Raw genomic sequence first — 18,978 nt, 5'->3', positions numbered from 1 at the left:
GCCTGAAGTTGAGGCTCCCCTGCTGGGTGAACATGAGCCCCCCTAGGATTTCATTTCCTCAACTGCCTCTCTGAGCTATTGGAAGAGAACTGATTTGTGACTTCAAGAGAACATCCAGATATGCTATTCTTGTTCTCATGGCCACCAACATAGATTTTGGCCACAAAAACTCATTAAGAATGTTTATTAAGGTAAAAGAGTCTTCATCTTCATCAGCAAAGTGACTACTTACATCAATGAAGATGATATTTTGAATATTATTATTATTATTATCATTGCAACTGTTGTTTTAAAGTTCCAGAATCCAAATCCTTGGAGCCAGAGAACTGGTGAGTTAGAAGAGTTAGTCTACCATAGTCTATCCTTATCTCCCTCATTCCCCTTCTACTTGAAGACCTCCCAAGCAAGGGTGGCTATTGGACCTCAAGGAAGCCTATTCCACTTTGGAACAATTCTAGCTGTTAGAGAATTGTTCCAGATTCTAAGCCCATATATGCCATTTTGCAGCATCAACTCATGATTTCGGATTCTACTTTCTGGGGCCACACAACACATTGCCTCCCTTTTCTCTATTGCAGTCCTTCAAATAAACTCTCAGTTGTGACTCTAAGACTTGAAAGAACCTTATATGTGCTACATCATTGGATCGTCATCACAATCCTAGGTCAACACAGCTAAATGAATGTTTAAAGTAGGATTTGAACTCAAGTCTTCCTGACTTTTGGCTCACATCCATTGTCATACCAAGCTGTCCAGATATTTCTTTTTCAATTCAATAAGCATTTATTAATCACCTATGATTTGCTGGGCACTAGGGAAAAAATGAAAAAGTGCTAGAAATATAAAATTGTAATGGGGCTCTGCTCCCTGCTTCCACATTCATGCATGTGGAAGATACTAAGGAGATCCACCTCAAAGATTGGAAGACTGGAGTATGCATGTCATTTCTACGTTTGACTACCCTGTAGTTAGGAGAAACAATTTCCCAACAGGTGCCCGGCCCAAACTGATGGAATCTTTGAAAGGCTAGAGTTACAATGGCTTTTGCTGTCAGCCTCTCTACAAAAGTGAAAAGATTCCTTCACTTGGAGCCAGGAGAAACCATCTGTCTGGTAAGGGGCATCATCTTAGCACTTCTTTCTCCCTTGCCCTAAGCTATGTGAGTTCTCAGTCTTTGGACTCTTCATTCATTCTTTTCATGTCTTAGATATAGGGAACATAAGCTCTCATCTAGCCAGGAAATCTATAGAAATCTAGATTGAATGTTATAACCAGCCCAGAAATGATGATCTGAGAAGCCAGGACTCCCAGGATGGCAGTGCAGCAGAATGGAGTAGGGTGAGGCAAACACTTTGGAGGAAATGAGGTAAACTGAGAGGCTAATCTCTACCTGGTCCTACCTAAGACACAAATGGTATACGCGGAGGGGTTATGCCTCTAAAGTGTTGGGGAGACGATTTATATATGTATTCTTCCTACATCTGTTAAGTAACTGTTTTTTGGACAAGTTAAGCTGATGGTAAATGGTTAAATAAAATGAAAGTGCTAGTCACTGGACCCCTCAAATGGAGGAGACGTGACCAGTCTAGATGCCTCAGTACCTGATAACCCACAGATGCTGGGATGTAATAGGCTTGAATTTGAGAATGGACTCAGTGTCAATTTTGTTACCAGGAAATAGAAATCACAATATTGGAGGAATTGGAGGGAGGAACCTTGGAAATGAATTAGTATAACTCCAGTTTAATCAGGAATCCTCTTGTTAGCTTTCAGTTCTGAGAAGTTATCACCTCAACTTTCCTGGAAACAGTGTCACTGTTGAGGAATCTAACCTCCTTGTGCCATGGTCTAGGCCCGTCTTGTAGAGTTTTCATGGTTAGAATGGAGTTGATGTCCCTTGTAGCCTAGGGTGCCTTGGACAAGTACTTATACCTTTTTTAATGTTAGGGTATTGGGTGTGGAGGTCTCAGAGGTCTCTTTCTTCTCCAGTTCCTACCTATTTAATTGATGAGCATTTATTGCTCACCTATTAAGTACCAGGCCCTGTTTGAGATATTGTGAATACAAAAAAAATGAGGCAGACCTTGTTCTCAAGAAGCTTCAATTCAAATAAGAATGACTGACAAAAATTTATTAATTAGCTAGATACAAAAGCATCCATAAGTGATGGTGGGGGAGGAGTGGAAAAGATTCTAGCAGTAGCACCAAACCTCTGGCGGAAGGAGGCACCTGAACTGAGGCTCACAAGAGTCTTGTGATGCTTTAGGGACAATGTGACTCATTGACAGTCAAGAGCATCTGGATATTTCTTCAGCATTCTTGATCGCTCATGGGCTCCCCCCCTCCCTAGATTGGGCCTTATTCACACCATCTCACTCAGCAATCAGCCTCCCTCCAGATCCGGTGTGCAGTTTCCTGTCCATTTGGGAAGGCATCAATAAAACCTGGGAATGGGAGTCTATCTGCAGTAAGCTAAAGTCTGATTTCTATCAGAAGTAGGTCACCTTTAAACAGGGAGAAAGGATAACTGCTGGCTGTTCAGATATAGCAATGAGGTCATGGGGAGATCTAAAGAAAATCAGATATGTGAACATATTGTTATAGGCATTAGGCTCCAAGTTTCTGATTTTGCCCTCCTATCAGCAAAAATAAAATGTGAGCATGTACCCCGAAAATGTATGTATTTGTAAATGAGAGCAATGTATTATTCTACTAATAATTAACTTCCTCATGAAACTGGAGATAAAAACATATTTTTTTTTAAAAAATTGAGAAAAAAAATTGAGAAAGAATTATGGAGTTTGAACAAAGACTAAAGACTATTACCTTCAATTTAGGGGAAAAAGCCCATTATCTTATTTGGTAATTCTGCTATCTTTTATACTTTATGTTTCTTCCTTAAGGATCTGATTGCTCTTTCATCACACTCAACTTAGATCCATGTATACCATGTAAACAATGTAAAGACTAACAGACCGCCTTCTGGGAGGGGGGGGAAGCAAGAATAGGGGTAAATTAGTAAAACTCAAAATAGATACAATCTTTCAGAAATACGAAAAAAATGAGAAAAAGGTAAAATTATATGTGGTCATAGAATCAATAGGGAGCCATTTTGGTTTTTATTTTTATTTAATATTTTAGTTTAGTTACACAGAAAAACAAATTTTTAACATTCCTTTTTCAAGATTTGAGTTCCAAATTCTCTCCCTTCTTCCCAGCCCACCTCCTCATTGAGAAAACCAGCAATAGGAAACCATCTTTGTTCTTAAGTAAGGCAAGACTGAATTTTGTGACCTTGGGCAAGTCATTTAGCCTCCATTAGCTTCAGTTTTTTTCATCTATAAAATGGAAGTAATAGCCCTTATCTTTGAAGGATGCTGTGAGGACAAAATGAGATCATATTTGTAAAGTGCAAACTTCCAGGAACTAGATAAATTCAAATTGGTATGTATTTGTAGTATTTTAATTAGTTAATTGTTAATTATTAATCCTTTGTCTTCCATATGAGATGTCTCTGCTCTATGAAGCTCCCAATGAAGAAATTCCCTCTGCCAATGCTTCTCAACTAGTCTCCTTGAAGGATTGCTTGGAGAGTTCAGAGGAGAGGACCAGGAGCTTCCCTGGGGTCCCAGCACCAGTAAGGGTCAGAGTTGGGCCATGAACCTAAAACTTCTGTTCCACAGATTTCTTCCTACTCACTCTCCCCTGCTAGTTTTCTTGCACAACTTGCATTTATGCACCATTTTATGGTCAGAAAGCTTTTCCCTAAGGTCTTACTTTCTCCTTGCAGCACTTCTATGACTCATAGAGAACAGCTGTTTTCTAGGAGGTGCTGTGGTATGGAAGAAACAAGCCTTCCTTTGGGGTCAGATGACTTGTACTCACATCATAAGAGCACAGACTCCCTGCTCTAGGAGTGGGAAAGGACTTAGCAGAGGTCATCTATTCCAACCCCCTTTTTTATAGACAAAGAAAATGAACCCAGAAAAGAGATTTGCTTTGCTCAACATTCCATAAATCATAGGGAGCAGAGCCAGAGTTTGGACCAAGGTTAAAAAAAATGTTTATTGCTTGGTTGGATTTGATTTTGCATAGGCCACCTAAAGCTTTCCAAGGTAGTAATGTTTCAAAGGAGAATATTTCCTGTTGAGGTATTTTGAAATATGCATGTGCCCTCAAGAAATGATTGCAAATGTGAAAATTAAATTGGGTCAGAGATGTTAAAATAAGTGCCAGACATCTCCTTTGAGCTGCCTAAAGCATTCTACATATGTTTTTATATAAAGTATAAAACAGAAAACAGTCAGGTCATAACTATGGAACACTGTCTCCATGGAGTGGAGCTCCCCACTCCAACCTTGCTCTCCTTCTCCACCAGATATATTCTTCCTCAAATCATTTAATGCCTAATGTACAGAACAGCTGCAAAAAATTGGGGAAAATGTTCTTAAACAGGGAGAGCATTATGAAGTTTTATGAAGAGTTAGTAATAGAAAGTGCAATTAAATGGCCAACTCCTAAGGGTAGAGTCTTGAGGGATGAGGAATCTCATTATCTAGTCAGACCCTTGAATATTAGCGAAAACTCAAAAATGTCTGTTGAAATGAATTTCTTGGGTTATGAGTGTGAGTGTTTAGGTTGGTTTGTATAAAGGAAGTGAAGTCTATACATTTGCCCTATAAGTTTTTAAGTTTAATAGTTTATTTTTCCCCAATTACACATAAAAATAATTTTGGCATTCCCTTTTTCCAAATTTTGAGTTTCAAATTCTCTCTCTCTCTCTCTCTCCCTCTCTTCCCTTTCTCATTGAGAACCCAAGCACTTTGATATGTTATGCATGTGTAGTAATGTGAAATATATTTCCAATTTATTCACATGTGGAAAGAAAATACAGACCCCAAAACCTCAAGAAAAATCAAGTAAAGCAAAAGTGTGCTTTGATCTGCATTCAGACTCTTATCACTTCTTTCTCTGGAGATGGGGGACATTTTTTGAAAGTCCTTCAGAAATTACTTGGATCATTGGATCACAGAGAATAGATGAGTTATTCTCAGCTGATCTTCATGGAATATTGCCATTACTTCATGCAATGATCTGCTTCTGCTCACTGCACTTTTCAGCTTTTTGGATTTTTCTGAGAGCATCTGGTTTGACATTTCTTATAGCATAATAGGATTCCATCACGTCATATTCAACCTGTTCACTTCCCAAGTTGCAGGACATCCCCTCAATTTCCAATTCTTTGCCTCCACAAAAAGAGCTGCTATAAATACTCTTGTACATGTAGGTTCTTCTCCTTTTTGTTTTTTAATCTCTTTTGGATAGAGATGGAGGAGCGGTATTGTTTGGTCAAAGGGTATGCATAATTTTATAGCCCAGTGAACATTGTTTTAAATTGCTCTGCAGGATGATTGAATCAGTGTCTCAACTTTTCTCACATTTCCTCCAATATATGTCAATTTTTTCTGGCATATCAGACAATCTGAGAGCTCAGATTAGTTTTAATTGACATTTTTCTGATCAAAGGTGATTTAGAGGGCCAGCTAGGTGGTGCTCTGGATAGAGCACAGATTTTGGAGTCAGACTGACCTGAGTTCAAATTTGATCTCAAACACTTGACATTTACTAGCTGCATGTCCCTGGACAAGTCACTTAACCCTAATTGCCTTGTAGAAAAAAGTGATTTTGGAGTATTTTTATTATGACTATAGGTAACTTTAATTATTTCTTTTTGTTTGTTTGTTTGTTTGTTTTTTTTTTTTTTTTGCAAGGCAGTGGGGTTACGTGGCTTGCCCAAGGCCACACAGCTAGGTCATTATTAAGTGTCTGAGGTCAGATTTGAACTCAGGGACTCCTGACTCCAAGGCCAGTACTCTATCCACTGTGCCACCTAAGCGCCCCTATTTTAATTATTTCATCTGAAATGTGCCTCTTCATATTCTTGAACCATTTAACAACTGAGGAATGACTTATTTTAATAAATTTGATTCAGCTCTTTCTATTTGAGAAATTGAGTCTTTATCTATGAAACTTTATAGTTACAATTATTTTTATTTCCTCCATCCTAGCATCCTAGTTCCCCCATTTATCTTCCTCTCTGTCTCTCTGTTTCTGTCTGTCTCTCTCCATCTCTCTCTCTCTCTCTCTCTCTCTCTCTCTCTCTCTCTCTCTCTCTCTCTCTCTCTGTGTGTGTGTGTGTGTGTGTGTGTGTGTGTGTGTCTAATGGGGAGGGAGAAATTTATCTGATAATTTTGTTGTATATTTGGAAGGAATAGCAAGTTGTGAATAATAGATTGGCAGTTCCATGAAAAATCATCTATTTTATTATACCATGTTATGGAAATATTTTTATTTCATAAAATAAAATAAAAAGATGAATTTTTAAGGTCTTTCAATTCATTTAATTTTTTAACATCAGTCAAAGAAGTTATGATGGGTTTTTGAGTAGAGATGTATTCGATGCTATCATTTTCTTTCATATAGATCAGATGCTAGCTACTTTTGCTGATCTCTTTTTGTTCAGTGATTCTGAGTTATTGAGACTCTCCTTGGATAAATGCAACAGAGAGGCTTGTCTGACAAGGCTCATTCATGTTTGATCTTTCTAGAGTCCATTGACCTGATAGTTTAAAACCCTATAGGAAGAGTCATAGGAATGGCAGGAATCAATCAGAATCCATCCCTTTGTTACAAATCCTCTGATTCTCTACAGAGAATTGTTATAGAATTGCTGGAAACTTTGGGCCTCAAGTGAGGTAAGATCCTATATCCTAGCTCTAAAGCTGAGAGGGAATTTAGAAATGCCCTAGTTCATTCTCCTAATCCAGAAATGAGAAAATCTAGGCTCAGATAGAGTCTTGCCTAGTATCACACAATCAGGGATGCTACTCTAACCCAGGGCTTCCTCTTTATTTGGGATATGTCTTAGATTTATTTTTCTGCATATGGGATGGGTTTCTTCAATAGAAAGGAAGTTTGATGGGGGAAAAGGACCTTAATTTTTCTTTGAGTAACACCACCATTCTGTTACAGCAACTGCCACATAGTAGGTGCTTAATTAGTGCCTGTTGAATGAATGATGAACTTGTCCTTGGAGATCTGTCATTTTTGTTATCAGGGTTTTGTTTTGTTTGGGCAATAAACTAAAGCCAAAGGGAATAGAAGGGACTCCTGGGAATTTTAGCTGTAGGAAGTCAGTTTCCCCAAGTCTTCTACATTGATTTACATAGCTAGACAATATGCCTGTCTTGAACAGCATCCTTTTCTTTTTAATTTTGCATTCTATTTCAATTCTACTTAGATGAAGGCAGTTGCATAGATTTTTCTCCCTTGTGTAACAATTATTTATTAATACACAATACAGATTTTCATTTTTGTTCTTTCACCATTTGTCTCATCCTAGCCCAAGTGTTCATCTCACAAAGCCCAGGCTTACTTTCATTTTACATTAAAACAGGTCATATCTGCAGTACCATCAATTTCTACAATTTGAAGTGAGAAGACTCAGGAGCCCAAGTCAGTATTCATGCCCTTTAGATTAGACCAGATGACCTCTAAGGTCTTTTCTCACTTTGGGGTTCTATGATTCTCTGCCTGAAAGGACTTTTGGTTTTTTTCCTATTTCCCTCTTTCCTTAAAAGAAACCAGCTGAAAGTTGAGAGGATTTCCTCAAGCATCATTGATCTTTTGGTTTTATATCATCTTCATTTTTGAATAATCCCTCTTCCCCTATTTAGCAAGCCAAACAAAGGACAAAAATAAACATAAGAAAGCAACTCAGAAAATATTATATGAACATATGAACTAAATTTAAAAATAAAGTCTTCCATACATAAAATATAGACTATGATAAAGGCAGAGAAGCTGAACTTCCACCTTCCTTATTTGGTTCATGACATTAATATAGCAAATATTTTCCTATTTTCCCTTCTATTACTTTGTTTCTATCTATTATCTATCATCTATCATCTACCTATAATCTATCTATCTTTCTATCTAATCTATCTAATCTATCCATCTATCTATCTATCTATCATCTATCTTCCTGGATCTACTTTCTTTACTCTTCAGTTCATAAATCTTCCCATACCTCTCTGAATTTTGCATGCTTACCTTTTCTTACATTATAGAAAAATGATATACAATAATTTATTCAATCTATTCCTAAATGATGGGTATATACGTTATTTCCAGTTCTTTGCTACCACAAAAATGTTATTTTTTTTTTTTTTGGTTTTGCTATTGTATATGAGATCTTGCATTCCATCTTTGATCTTTAACTAGCAGCTGGACCTCTGGGACAAAGAGCATGAACATTTGATCACTTCCTTAACAGATTTCCCAATTACTTTCCAGAATGGGTTAATTCGAATTTCCACCAATAGTGGATAAGTGTCCCCATATTTCTGTAACCATTACAAAACTGCTTATTGGGTCTTTTGTTATCTTTGTGAATTTGCTGGCTCTGAGGTGAAATCTCAGTATTATTTTCATTGGCATTGATGTGATACGCGTGATTAGTTATTTGAATCATCCTTTTATGTAGTTGTCATTAGTAAGCAATATTTGTGAATCCATTAATATATTTGACCATGTAACTATTGGGGATAATAACTGTTTTTCATATATTTTTGTAAATTCTCAGTGTGTCCTGAAAGGCAGTGTCTTTTTGCAAAGTAGTCACATTTGTAAAAAAAAAAATGTGTGAGAAACAGTTGGGCAACTCTGGCTTTTGCAAATGAAGGTAGCTGGTCCTTCTGATGCTCATCAGACAGCAGGATACAGAGCAAATCTCAGATTCGGAGACATTCTCAGTGTCTTTCCAAGGAGGTTTTGGATTGATTTCAGCAGAATGAACATACAATCACACCACATGATTTACATTTTCTAATGAAAATGTATTTTTTAATTATCCAAATTTCAGTCATAAAAAGAAACTAGTGTGCTTTCAATGGGGTTAGCACAGGGAAGGCTGATTGCAAAGAGTGAAAATGGTCTGCAAATTATCATCTAACTGAGGGTTATTAAATCCTTTAATTTTCTCTGCTTTTAAATGGTGCATAGCTTCTTGTTGTGGCAATGAAAGCAGACACAAAGGATCCCTAGAGCTTGGAGCATCTGGAGTTGACTGGTGAGAGAGCCAATTCATGACTCAGAGATTGGCAACTAATACATTAGTCTGGCATTTTCTAGGGATGGGAGGATGGAGTAAATGAGGTTACTGCACCTACCGTTTATTCTAACCCCAAACTGTTTACAAATTCCAAGGTTTGGTCTTCTTTGAAAATCTGTGCAGTGTAGACAAAGAAAAGCATGAAACTTGGTACAATCTAAACAGCACTGGAGACAAAGAATTGGTCTTAGATGTCTCCTTTGATGCTGACTACTTATGTGATCTAGAGAAAGTCACAAAACCTCCTTGTGCCTCAGTATTCTTAGCTGTAAAATAAAGCTGGACTAGATGACCTCTCAGCACCCTTAAAGCTGTACAGCTATGATCATCCGGACAATGAGAATTCATGTTTGGAGTCAATGTAAGATCCCTTTAGCTCTAAGATACTAAGCTGCTTTAATATAGTAAATAATTTGAAAAGAAATTAGTGAGGTTCAGACACAATTCTCTGAAAACATGGAGATAGACTACAATCAACTAAGGGGAAATGTGATTATTTTTAGGGAAAAGATGACACTTGAGCTGGGTCCTGAAGGACAGTCATGATTTGAATAGAGAGGGGTATCATAGGCTGGGGGAGGGACATTCAAGAAAAAGGGAGCAACATAAAGGCATGGAGATCCTTCCTCTTATGCTTCTTTTGCTGATAAAACAGTGGGCATTTAGTTTGTTCTTTCCTTGATTTATCTTACATTTTCTTCTGCTTAGGGAACAGCAAATAGTCTGAACTGATTTGAGCACATGGTTTAATCATGGGAATTAAGGAAATGGCAGAAAGGATAGACAGTGGGTCAATTCAAAGGAAAGGGGAAAGGGGCTTGATGTGCTTTATGGAATTATAAGCAACTAGGGGGGAGAAGAGTGAGTTCTGCAATGAATTTGTCACTGACAGTGGATCTGAATTCAAAGACCTAACCCTGAACCTTTAAAAAAAATAGGTATATCATAGATGAACCAACAATCCCAGGATCACAGCTGCTGGTATTTCCAATCCAAATTCAATAAACCCATATTTCATAGCATTATCTGCCAGAAACTGTGATAGTCTCTGGGGCTGCAAAGACAAAATACAAATAACCCTTGATCTCTGTTCTCCAAATTTTGTCCGGGCTTGAAGGAAATTTGACAAGATATGCCTATAAAATTCACATAAGAACACTCCACCCTTTTGGTTCATCTCTTACACTGTCTTTCTCCTTGCCCCTTCCCAAAATTTGGGATGAGACATTTAATTTAGAAAGGCAACTCTGCTTAGAACTCAGGTTTTCCTGACTCCAGTCTCAGCATTGTGCTGCCTAGGTGGTCCTCGTACAAATGCTTGGATGATATTTGTTGTTCATTTGTATCCAGTTGTTTGTTGTATCTGAGTCCTCATGATCCCATTTAAGGTGATTGTAGCAAAAATACAGAGTTCTTTGCCATGTCCTTCTCCAGTTCACTTTACAGATAAGGAAACTAAAGTAAACAGGGTTAAGTGACTTGCCCGGCATCTTATAGTCAATAAATGTCTGAAGCCAAGCTAGAACTCAGGAAGAGAGTTTTGGCACTCTAACCACGGTAGTGCCCAGCTGCCCACTAGACTTATCTAATTTGCAGACGAACAATGTTGGGAAAGATCATAATCTCTGGAGGGTAGACCCAATGTTCAGAAAAGATTTGGACAAATTAAAATATTCTTTGGGAATCAAATAATATTGAACCTTAGGGAAATTATTTAACCTCTCTGGGCCTTAGTTCTATCATCTATAAAATGAGGACATTAGAAAATATTTATTTTTGTGGTAGGGAAGAACTGGAAACATATATATCATTTGGGGGATTGTGAAAACAAATTATCATATGCAGTGTCCATAATAGATATTATAATGCTGCAGGAAATGATGAAAATTATGAATACAAAAAAAAGATGGGAAAAACTCATATGTCCCACTGTAAAGGAATGGATGCAAGCAGAATTAAGAAAATAATGTATAATATATATGTATATATAATCATTAAAAATGGAAAGAAAAATTGACTCATGTTTATCAGGCAATATATAATTTTCTGTAATAAATAATTTTGGAATATTTATTTTTAAAATAAGGCTCTGAGGGACCAGGGTGAATGGGCATACACAGTACCTGAGCTATCAGAGAACTGCAGTGAGAAACAGAGAGGAATAGGTTTTCCCAATTGCCCTTTCTAATCAGACCTTTTAAAACCTTTTGCAAATCAACCAATAGAATTTGAGATTCAACCTCAAGTATCGTCATTTCCTCGCTATACCATGATGCCTTATGGGCTAGAGAATAGTGAGGAAAATTCTGGCCCACAAAGGCCAATCCTCACCACAATGACTCCATAATACACCATTTCCTCAGATCTACTGACTGTCAGGCCCTGCCTTGGGGTCATAAGATTACTCTACTTCAAACAAATTATTCCAAGCAAGTAGACATTTATAAAGTTTTAAGAAGTGATGGTTATGCTTTTGTCACTGATGCCTAAACATACTCTAAACTTAAAAGTCTAATGCTTGATCCCCATGTCATTTATTTTGTGGGGGAGGGTTGAGTGTGCTTATATCCTAGTCATAAATGTGGATCTTTTCTTTGGGTAGACATGGTCTGTTTTCTGTTTCCAAAAAAGGAATTGTCCTATATTACTCTTTGCTCATTTTATGTGTCTAGAGTGCACTATTAAGGGTTAGAGAGAATTGAGGTCTGGACTACTTAAACCACTGACCAGTTGGTAGTCTATAATGACAATTATAGTAGTCTATAATGACAATTCAATCTCAGATCAACAATGCCTCCTGTACCCCCAAGCTGAGTTAAACTACTCTGAGACTTTCTCTCCACTATTAAATATAGGAAGAAAACTGTGGGGGAGAAACATCAACTGTATTCAATCATTTGACCTAATTCCCCAATGTTCTTAGCTCATTTTCCAATGTTCTCAGAGTCCAGGGAGGTAAAACCAATTCAAACCAAAGGCAAGTCTACAAACATTCATCTTTTGGGGAAAACATTGCTGTGTTGTGTTTGATTTGATGGAGGTATAGAGACTAATCTACTTTCATAGGTGCAAACATTTATTTAAAACTACAAATCATGGTATTCATTTAAAGCAATTCTCTAAATTCAATTCTCCAAATTCAATTCACGTAGGATTCAATTCAGAGGAGTCTCAAATATTGTTCTCTAGAGGCCCCAGTTTCAAATGTCTGGCAAAACCAGGAAAACTTTAAGTACCTGGATTATATTTGATCACATTCTGGCTTTGTCCTAGACAGAAAGGAAATTCCAGAGCCAATGAGAAAGCAGGACTTGAATAGAAATGGAGAGTGGCGGGTGGAGAGATCATATGGATTTTGAGGATGAGGGATGGACTCTGTGTAATTGTCAGCCATGGACACAGATCTTACATCTGTAATGAATGGTTAATTTAGGTCATACTCAGAACTAGGGATCCATGATCTCATCATGGCAGGCACCAGTCAATCCCTTCTCCAAATCCTTTATAACTTTTCTTCACATCGTCATATTATAGTTAATAGATGCTGTCTCTTCCTATTTGATCTAATTGGAAGTTTTCTCAAATGATCCAGTTCCATAGATGCCAACTCTAGTTACTAACATATGTTCTCTATATTATCAGAGGTAGCAAAATAGTAGTTAGAAAGTCAGCTTTGGCATCCAAGAGACCTGGAATCAAAGCCTTGCTTTTAGCCCACATTAGCAGGCAAATTCCATAGACGCATGATCAATTTGTAAAAACTGTCATAACCCTAAACTACCCCCTCAAATTTCTAGTGAGGGTTGTTTATGTGTATCGATAGAGGAAATTTTCATACTGGATGATTCCTACACAATGAAATCCCAAGTCCAAACAGGAAAAAAATGAATATTATATTTCCTTGAGTATGTATCCTATTCTGCATATTGTAAGATCCATGAGGTCAAGGAACATGGTTTTTTCTGAATTTTGTATTTCACACATCTCCCAGTGGCAGTGATGTGAACACAGTGGGGGCTTGATCAGCATTGAAGTATATTGAAGAGAAAGCTATTTAGAGAAAGATTAATATTTGATTTTTCATCATGGTGCCAGGATCTCTAGGTACCAGAATTCTTCAAGCATTTATCAGAAGGATGACTGGGGAAACAGAGAGATTCGATATTTTCAATGATATAAATATTGCTGATCTTGTGACAGTCCCAGTAGATGTGTGCTGTGTCTTAACAATTCTGTCATCTTGGAGTACAGATCGCAGCATGACACTCTCCTCAGAGTTATTGTAATTTTCCATGACTGCTACCTTCCTGCTTCACAGACCAATTTCTAGGTCTTCCTGAATGTAGTAATAAATGATGATGAGGAAGGGGAGGAGGGGATGCGGTTCATATCTAATATAAGGATGACAGTACATTTTGGCTTTGGTTATATTCCCATTTGTCCAAATCAAAATATTTTCTTTATACTCTCTATGTGAAATGCCATTTTGGTTTTCTGGATCTATATGGAATATTATAACGCCTCCCTTGCTATTTGGTGCCTCTGATGCTTTCATTGAATTTTTGTTTTCTTGAAGAAAGTGGCTAGAATTTACCCAGTGCATATCTCAGCAGATTGGAGGAAGACTCGTTAAAGGGGCCATTACCACTCTGATTTAGATTGACGGTTTATTTTTTAAGAGTCTAGATGTGATGGAACTTTGCAGGGGCATTACGTTAATTGCAGTTCAGCACTAATCAGAGTCTACTCTTTATATATCTAGAGCTAGTGTTTAATTGGAGCCCAGAGAAGTGGAGAAAGTGAAATTTCTCTTTGCACTAGCTGAGTGCAAGCTGAAAGGAATAGGAACATTGTTTGATCATGGTCTGCTCCAGTCCCTTCTTAGCTCTTAGAATTTCTTTCATTAACTCATTTCCTTTAATGAAACCATGTCACTTGGGGCCAGATGGTGCCATTAGTAGAATTTGCAGAGTGCTAATCAAATTGAGTTCAAACCAGGTTGGAAAATAACAGAATTCCAAACTTTAATAGATATCATCCCACAACCTAGTATCAGCTAAAGCTGATCAGACTGGCAGAATCCAGAGTGGAATGGGAGTAGGTCTCCAATCCAAAGGCATCTTTTGTTTTGTTTGTTTTGATTCTTGTCCTTCATTATCGAAGATGACCAAAATGGCATCGCTATGTTTGGGACAAATTACAATGTGTCCAACTGTGGTGGATCAGACCGATATGAGCTCAGGATACTCTACCACAGGCTGGGCACAAATGGTCCATTGTACACCTGGGGTGGGTACTCTAAACTTAAATATGCCATGTTTAATTTGACCTGCTTCAGTTCTGATATATTGGTCAAAGTGAGGAAGGGCAATAAGCCATGTGATGTAAATGGAGATGTTGTGAATGGGGTATCATGTCATTCAGTGTCTAAGTATATATTACATACAAATACATTTCTCCATAATGCAGTTGAAGTGTTATGACTGTTTAGTAAAACAAGAGGATCTAAACATTATACTATACTATGTCTTCAATTTCTGTATAAAAATAACAAATGAATAGAGTCAGAAAGCCAGAGGATTCTTAAATTTAAGGAAGGATGTGAATATGTATGCAATCAAAAATTAAACATTTGTTTTTAAAGAACTAGCCTCATTGTTAGGCAGGCTTCAGATTGAGAAGAGATAGGATGAAATACATTCTATTCATTTGGTTTTTTGGGATCCCTGGTGGTATCTGAAAAGGCTTTTTTCAAGGTAGAATTCCATTTTCCAACAGTCATGTGTTAGATGCTTGTGGACAGGTGTGATGGACATAATACTAAGACAACAAGGCAGTGTAGTGGGTAGGCTGTAGACTCAGAATTGAGTTTGAATGGGGTCTTAGACGATTCCTGGTTGCCTGATCTTGGGAAAGTTATAATTCTTTTTTTCCCATTAATCTCTTAAAACCTTATTTGCCTTATCCCTAAAATCCTTGTTATCTATAATCATAGAACCCATCCCACAAGGTTGTTAAGGGTCAAGTGATATTAAGTGTTATTGTTTGCTCCTACTCCTATGATTACTTTTTATTATATAAAGTAGATATGAGAGTGATCTCCTGGAAATAATATTGGATTGGTTTTACCCTTGAGCAGTGGTTTCCTCAGTTTCTTCAGCTGTGAAATGGACCTACATGTCCATTCCATAGTTTTGTTATGAGATTGAAGAAAACGGATTGGAGTACAAACCTTCAATAAATTGCTCAACTCCCAAGCGTAAGGTAAACTTGAAACTATTTCATTATTTCATTTGTAATTCAGGTGCCTAGCCTGATGGTTAGCACAAAGTAGAAGTTTAATAAAAGAATATTGATTGATTAACCTGTGTTTTTCTCCTTAAGAAACTGGATTTTACAAATTATCAAGGGTTGTATAGGTCAGAGAGGTAGGCCAAAGTAGGAGATGAAAAAATTGGACTCAAAGAGAAGGAGACCTGGATTCAAGTTGCATCTCGGGCACTAAGAGTCCAGACTTTTAGCACCAGTTCATCAAGCAAAAGCCATACCCTGAAAAGTTTCCCTTTTCCAACATCTCAGACAAGTTTCATCCAACTTATTTGAAGATCTCTAATAATCACAGAGACCCCTCCAGGGGGCAGCCCTTTACAATTGTTGTAAAGCTTTAATTATTAGGAAGTCTCTTCTAATAAATAAAATAAAAATATAAAATGAAATGAAATGAAATGAAATAAACAAAAACCTGAAAGATGCCCCAGGAGACTTTTACCCATTGCTTCCACCTCTCCCTTTTGAGGCAAAGCAGAAAGAAGCATCATCAATTTTCTGCAAGACAGTCTCACAAATTTTAAATTCACTAAGGTGAATTTGGGGCAATAGCACCACCAAGAGTGCTAGAGATCAGAATGGGCTGATGCTGGTGAGAGAATAGGAAAGCAACCAGAAGATACTGTTTTTAGGCCTGTTGAGGAAATGACTGGGATCAAGGGAGGTAACTGATAACTGCTTAGGGTATTATGAGTAAATGCTACTAGATGCTGCTACAGTTCTTCTTTTGCTTCTGTTTATCATGGAGGAAACCTTTGGGTTGGAAAGGGTAACGAAGTAAGAAGTCTAAAAGTTGAGAGGTTAAATCAGCAGGGATACAGTAAGAGATGACCTAATTATCCTTCTCAAGTCTTAGATCCCAAAAGAATTAGATAGAGAGTGGAAAATTTGAGTTCAAAGATTTGAGTTCAAATTTCACTTTTCCTATTTCCTACGCCTTCCATCACCACTTGACTTTTCTCAGCCTCAGTTGTTCTCCAAATATTTTACATACACACAAATGCCAAAACTCATACTTCTATAAATATATATGCAATTGTATATTTAAAATAGCACAAATTGTAATTTGACCTTTCTGCTGAAATGGAAGCAAAATTCATCGATGAAGTTGCTTTTTGTAAATTTCTAATGGTGAAGTTTTGGTTCAGCTGTCGTCTAAAAATAAAAACTGACTTCCTACTGAGATTAAAGGAAACCTTTTCTAAAAAAAGGAACTGAAATCTAATTCATAACCAGAAAGTTCTGGTTATGAAGAAATGATCTCAGCACATTTGTTCCACAAAAATAGAATTTATTGCTTTATCTGATATTTTGTGGGCCATTCTCAGAGAAAATAAAATTTCCAATATGGTAACTGCCTTTTTAAAAAAATTAGACCATATGAGTATTTATTCTTTAATGTTAAATTTCACATTTGGAAACTGAAAATTATTTTTGAAAAGATGATACCTTCATTAGTCCAAAGCAGGCTGGGATACAGTGGGTTTTATGCTAATGTTTCAGCAATTAGTGCTATTTTCTTTTGCCAGATCTGTGGAGTGGTAGAGATGAGTAGCACTGAATGTGATGCTAGATTTCTTTCTTTCTTTTTTTGACCAACCTTATCATTTAATATTGTAGCCCTCAGGAATCTTTTGGATCCAAGTCCTCTTCATTAAGTGATTACACAATAGCAGCACAAACACTTTCAAAAACACCTTTACTCATATCATCATTTAGATGCTTAGGTATTATTACTTTTGTATCGGACCTATTATTCCGTTGGTACAAGGAATTCCTATTAAGGAAACTTGACCTACCATTGCAAATTGACAGGTGCTTCACAAATGGTATCTTAGAAAGTGCCTTGGGTAGTATTAAGAAGTCAAGCAAGTCTAGGGTCTTAATATATCATAAGGAAGACTTGAACTCAGGTCTTCTTGTCTCTGAGGCCAGATCTCTATCCAATATATGAACATTTTCTGAGTTACATTTAGTGTCCAGAAAACAAAATGATATGGCATAAAGGATGGTAAAACAAGAGATTTGTTTTGAGCATGTCTCAGATAAGTCTGTTACTCACAGCTGTTCTTCCTGGATTTAAAAAGATAAAAGGTTTTATTTGAAGATGCATCATGACCAGAAATTATTTAGCACTCATTCAAAAACAACCTCATTGGACAAAGACAACCCACCAATTTGGGAACCATTCCCTGTTTTTCAGATGGAAGGAATCTTTCCAAACCTCCATGGTGTTTTCTTCCTCTCCTCCTGCATTTCCCCATTAGTGTCTCTATTATCATAGGCAAAGAATGGGAGCCGAATTTTTCATGCATACGATTTGACTTCTCCACTAGACTGAAACTTATTTGAAGGCAAGAACCATTATTTTAACATCAGATTCAACAAAAATGCCTTGAACACCAGAGGCATTTACAATTTTGGAAGATATGAATGAATATTTAAATTTTTAAATATTTAAATTAAATCAAATATTAATTAAATTAAATTAAATATTTAAATAAAATCTATGATAACCAGTCTGAGAACATGGTAAATAGAGAGTCAGTGTTGGAGTCATGAAAACTTTGTTTCAAGTCTTGCTTCTTATAGCTCTTGGCTGTAATGATAAATTACTTGAACTCTCAAGGCTACAGGAAAATTTCTAAGACAATTTGCAGAGAGGTAGAATTGAATCAGTAGAGGGAGATCCTCTCTGGGATCCAACTAATCCACTGAGCTTAATAGCCCTGTGATGATGATGATAGTGATGATGAGGAGGATGAGAATAATAATAACATAAATAATAGCCAATCAATAAACCACTCCTAATTGATACCACTAAGAATATCATTGCCTTCATGTACCTATAACTTCAAGTCATTTTTAAGTGACCTGGCCATTGGAAAAATCATTTTATAATTTTAATATTTAAATCTCTTCATCAGTGATAGAAAAAATTAGCAGTCATTGAGCACCTGCTATATGCTAGGAAATGCATTATTTACTGTATATAAGCATTAATCTCCACCATGTGGATACTTCAATTAATGATGAAGATTGAAACCCTTCCATATCTATTCATCTTATGCAACTCTTTCCCTTGCCCTTGCATATCTCTGCCAACCTTTATATCCCTTCTCCCACAAAATTCTTTATTTACTATCTATGGATGCCTCCTTATTTTCACCACATTTCTCTATTTCTCTCAACTGTGATTCTATTCCTTGCATCATCAGGTGCATGTTGTCCTGGAAGCAACATGCCTGGTGAATGACACGATGCAGATAGTGAATGAAGCTATCTGATAACATATATTAGACACTACAAATGAACATTGAACTGGACTTGGGACTCAACAGGAGCAGGAAAGTGAACAGGATTGCCTTTAGGAAATATCTCAGTTGTTTGATTTTTTCAATTATTTTAATAACTCCATTTAGTCCATCTCCCTCATTTTACAGATGAAGAAACTAAGAACAAAAAAGGATAGACTGATA

At 36.9% G+C, this 18,978-nt stretch overlaps 1 long non-coding RNA gene across 1 annotated transcript in view; it reads left to right on the top strand.

The window, feature by feature from the left end:
* Positions 1–18,978, top strand: part of LOC141490226 (uncharacterized) — a 60,265-nt gene that overhangs the window by 18,734 nt on the left and 22,553 nt on the right. The window lies entirely within an intron of this gene.

This window comes from Macrotis lagotis, chromosome 5, assembly GCF_037893015.1.
Source record: "Macrotis lagotis isolate mMagLag1 chromosome 5, bilby.v1.9.chrom.fasta, whole genome shotgun sequence".
Taxonomy (NCBI): domain Eukaryota; kingdom Metazoa; phylum Chordata; class Mammalia; order Peramelemorphia; family Peramelidae; genus Macrotis; species Macrotis lagotis.
Note: the sequence above shows the minus strand (reverse complement) of the source record. Positions and strands in the feature narration are given on the sequence as shown.